The sequence below is a fragment of the Dipodomys spectabilis genome, unplaced genomic scaffold (genome assembly GCF_019054845.1).
Source record: "Dipodomys spectabilis isolate Male_0828 unplaced genomic scaffold, ASM1905484v1 ptg000546l, whole genome shotgun sequence".
NCBI lineage: Eukaryota > Metazoa > Chordata > Mammalia > Rodentia > Heteromyidae > Dipodomys > Dipodomys spectabilis.
Window position 1 is genome coordinate 484,242 of NW_024871223.1, and position 4,869 is coordinate 489,110.

The window sequence follows — 4,869 nt, forward strand, 5'->3', positions numbered from 1 at the left end:
TAATTGCTCCTTCCATACTGACACCTGACAATAGTCCCTAATTCATGTACTTTACTTACTATAGCATACTCTGTTAAAAAAAATTTTTTTGGTCATTAGCTCAAAGCAACTAATGCCAGGAATGTGCTTAGATATCAGGTGAAGAATTATTCTGGAAATTCAAAGATTCCAGGATTTTGTGTGGTCACTGCTAATCACAGAGAGAAGGATAGTCTAAGTGATATTTGGAAATCTTTTTGGTTAATCATGGTACCAAAAACGCAGAGGCTAATTAACAGTTGTGATAGAATAGAAGGAATAACTCGATGGAAGGATAAGTGATAGTAACTAAGGTGTACTAGAAATTGTTCTAGAGAACCATTTTTGGTTATCGAAAAACTAGTTATCAACTAGGCTTATTCCTCATTGCCTTTAGCATTCTAAATCTCTTAGGCTAGTTCTTAATCTCTGTGTGATAAGTTGTATATCCTTCTATGCTGTTCTTTCATACCTTATCTCCTTTTTTTTCTAAAAATCTCAGGGGACAGGAAGCAAAGGAGGAGGCAACAATGTTTGATAAGAGATATACTCATTATCTTGCCCATGTAATTGTAATTGTAATTCCTAGAAGTTTATTAAGTATTTCACAAGTTTTATTTCTCTTAATTCTTAAGAAAACATTTGCTATAATACTAATATTATTACCATTTTAGTGTTAGGAAATATTTTAATTAAAGGGACTAAGTGCATGGCCCAAAGGCACTAAGTGCATGGCCCAAAGACACACAGTGGGGAAGGAAATGAGTCAAAATTTCCAAAAGTAAGCAATAAAAAAGTAGGTAAAATCCTCTCCATTCCCTTACTCTCTCAATTCAATATTCATGTTGTCCAAGAAATAATAGCATAGCAATTATTGCCGATGGTAATTGTTTTCTGTCACATTTTGTCTTCAACACAGTGTTGGTGACATTGGGTTATCATGCTCAGAGCTGAGCTCATAAATTGAGGTCTAAAGAGAGACAAATTCTTCTGTTCCACAGTTCCAGTATACATTTTAAAAAGTACTAAAACTAGCCAGTAGCTGGTGGCTCACGCCAATAATCCTGCCTACAGAGGAAGCTGAGATCTGAGGATTGCACTTCAAAGCCAGCCCGGGCTGGAAAGTCTGTGAGACTCTTATCTCCAATAAACCACTAGGAAAGCAGAAGTGGCACTGTGGCTCAAGGGGTAGAGCACTCACCTTCAGCTGAAAGGCACAGGGACAGCGGCCAAGCCCAGAGATCATGCCACATGACCAATAAAAAAAAAGATTAAAACTTTTAAATACCATCACTTACTGTCTTTTAAGAATCCAAAACGAAATAAATTCACATATAATCACTCCAAAATGCTTTAAAAGCAGGAGATGATAAACAGGCATCCATGAACTCAATTTTCTTCTACTTTATAAATTATTCTGAAAGCCTTGTGCTGGTTGGTCACACCTGTAATCCTGTCTACTCAGGAAACTGAGATCTGTGGATAACCGTTGGAAGCCAATCAGGACAAAAACTATTCATGAGATTATTTTAAAAAAAATACAATGGAATTCTATGCCTCCATCAGAAAGAATGACATCACCCAGTTTGTTAGGAAATGGAAATACTTGAAAAAGATTATATTAATTGAATTAAGCCAGGCCCAAAGAAGTGAAGTAAGCCAAGCCCAAAGAAACATAGGTCCCATGGTTTCCCTTATTTGCAATATCTAGTATATGTATGAGTCAAGCAGAAAAGGTCAGATAATGTGATGTTAGGAAAATGAACCCTTAGATATGTATTTAAATGTTTTTTTCTTTAATGCATTTTTAATGCATTTATAAAATTATTTCTTTTTTGCTTTGTATGTCCCTCCCCCACAGTATAACACCTGCTTTCACTATATTTGATGTCGGTATACTTTGTGGAGGAGAAGGGGAAAAACAAGTCGTTTAAGGATACAGGTGGACACGTTGCAACAATGAGAAGTACAAGTTGTTATGTTGAAAACGAACTTTACAACATTGGTGGGGGGGGGTGAGGATGGGGTAGGGAGGGCAGGGGGAGGCTGGGAAGGGATGTGAAGGGTAAACAAAGGAGGAGGCTGCAATGCTTGATAAGAAATGTACTCATTATCTTGCCCATGTAATTGTAACCCCTCTATACAGTATGTTCACAATAAAAAAGTAATAAAAATATTTTAAAAAATTAATGAACTAGCAAAGAGCCAAGAATGGAGATGTAGCTTATATAGTAGCTCATCAATCTAGAGAGGAATGGCCTAGTGAGACCTTGGTGCACTGAATTCAAACTCTGAGAACGAAAATGCGCAGGCACGCACACACACACACATACACATACACACATATTTATTCAAAATATCTTCATATCAGTATTTTGCATTAATTTCTTTGTTAACGATATTACATGGGTAAAATAGGGGAAATATTCTCTTCCATCTGAGAACATTTTTATATTTTTTATTGTAAAACTACTGTACAGAGTGGTTACAGTTACATGAAAAGGTAATGAGTACATTTCCTATCAAGCATTGTTACCTCCTCCTTTGTTTTCCCCCGCGATCCTTCCCTCCCACCTCCACAAGTACACTTCCCTCCCCTCCCCTCCTAAATTGTAAAGTTCATTTTTCAACATACTCTCTTGTGCGTCACATTGTTGCAATGGTCATACTGTATGCTTATTTAAGCCTTTTGTTTTTTCCCTTTCCATCCCCAAGTTAGAGAAGTGTACATACAAGATGGAAGTGCACCAACATCAGATACAGTGAAAACAGGGGTTTAACTGTGGGGGATGCACATATAAAAAATCACATCGTACATTAGAAATATATTAGAAACCACAGGAAGAAATAAAAAACCACTTGTGTCCTTATCATGGGGTTCGTTTACCTTAACATAATCTTATCTAGTCATATGCACATGCTTTTGACCTTTTTTTTAAATTGTGAAAATACCATACAGAGAAGTTACAATTACATGGAAAAGGTAATGAGTACATTTTTTATCAAGCATTGTTGCCTACTACTTTTTTTCGCCTTACCATACCTTCTTGCTTATCCCAGACATACATTAGTTATTGCAAATAAGGGATACCATAGGACCTATGTTTCTTTTTTTTTTAATTCTGAAAATGCCATACAGAGGGGTTACAATTACATGGGTGAGTTATTGAGTACATTTCTTTAATTTTTATTGTGAGAATACTGACAGAGGAGTTACAATTACATGGGCAAGATAACGAGTACATTTCTTATCAAGCATTGTTGCCTCCTCTTTGTTTCCCCTTCCTATCCCTTCCCATACTCCCCCACTTCCCCCATCCGGTCCTCCTCCCACCAAAGTTGTAAAGTTCATTTTTTGACATAATGACTTGTACATCTCATTGTTGCAATGGGTCCACTTGCTCCTCCTTTGTTTCCCCTTCCCATCCCTGCCCATCTTCCACCCTCCACCCCCACTAACCCCTCCCCCACCCCAGTCCCCCCACTGTCCACATCCCTCAACCCCCGGCCAAAATCATTTTTTGACACAACGACTTGTTCATCTCATTGTTGCAATGGGTCCACCTGCATCCCTATTTAAATGATTTGTGTTTCCCTTCCACTCCACAAATAGTACCAACATCAAATACAGTGAAAACAGGGGCTTTAGCTTGCAGGAGGAACATACAAAGCAACAAAGAAATGATCTTATAAATATCTTAGAAACAATCGCAAGAAAGAAAAACCATTTGAATCCTTATCTTGGGGTTCATTTTGCCTAACATCAACTTATATGATGTTTTCTACTTGTAGCAGACACATACTAGTTATTGAAAATAAGGAAACCATGGGACCTATGTTTCTTTGGGCCTGGCTTACTTCACTTCTTTGGGCCTGGCTTAATTTACTTAATATAATTTTTTCCAAGTCTTTCCATTTCCTAACAAACTGGGTGATGTCATTCTTTCTGATGGAGGTATAGAATTCCAGTACACAAACACACACACACACACACACACACACACACACACACACACACACACATTTTCTTGATCCATTCGTTTACTGTGGGACATCGGGTTTGGTTATATATCTTAGCTTTGGTAAATAATGCTGCAATGAACATAGTTTTGCTGGTAGTTTTAGTATGATCTTGTTTGTGATCATTTGGGTGAATGCCAAAATGGGATTGCTGGGTGTTAGGGGCGCTCTATGTAGTCTTTTGAGGAACCTCCATACTACTTTCCAAAGTCTTCGAACAAGTTTAAACTCCTAACAACAAGGCATTAAGGTTCCCTTCTGCCCACATCCTATCCAGCATCTGTTCTTTTAAAAATCTGGAATGCTTCACGAAGTCGAGTGTCATCCTCAGTCAGGGGATATTCTTCTCTTTATTGTTCCAATGTTAGTGTATGTGCTACTGAATTGAGCACAGAACAATTTTATATATAAAGTGTAATTGATTTTCTTAAACTAGACAATTCCACAAAAATTAAATTCAAAAGAATTGTTGTGAAATTTTAGAACCATGTATTTCTTACATAAGAACACATTTAAGAATAAAGTCAAGATTGACATGTCCAAAACAAAATAATTCCATATATTTGTTGTTCAACGGATGTGTAGGAGGAGGAATTCAATTATTCTGTACAAGGAACCTGCCATAATGAACACTATAGAAAGTGTTAAGGTTTGTTAAAAGTTTTAATGTTTTAAACATGTTTAATTTTGGGAATTTGCTCATATATGCCAAAATTAAGACTATTTAGCACGCTGTAAAACTTTTCCATAAAGCATTTAAGATTCATGGTAGCAGTCATATACTACTAAGTATGTACATTTCAGAGTTTATAGAAACTTTACTAATGAGAA

General features: G+C 36.7%; 1 non-coding gene across 1 annotated transcript; it reads right to left on the reverse strand.

Moving 5' to 3' along the window:
- Window positions 1–4,328: 4,328 nt before the first annotated feature.
- On the reverse strand, window positions 4,329–4,430 carry LOC122099912. The gene has a single exon (XR_006146033.1). It is a non-coding gene; the product is annotated as a U6 spliceosomal RNA (small nuclear RNA).
- Between the last annotated feature and the right edge of the window lie 439 nt (window positions 4,431–4,869).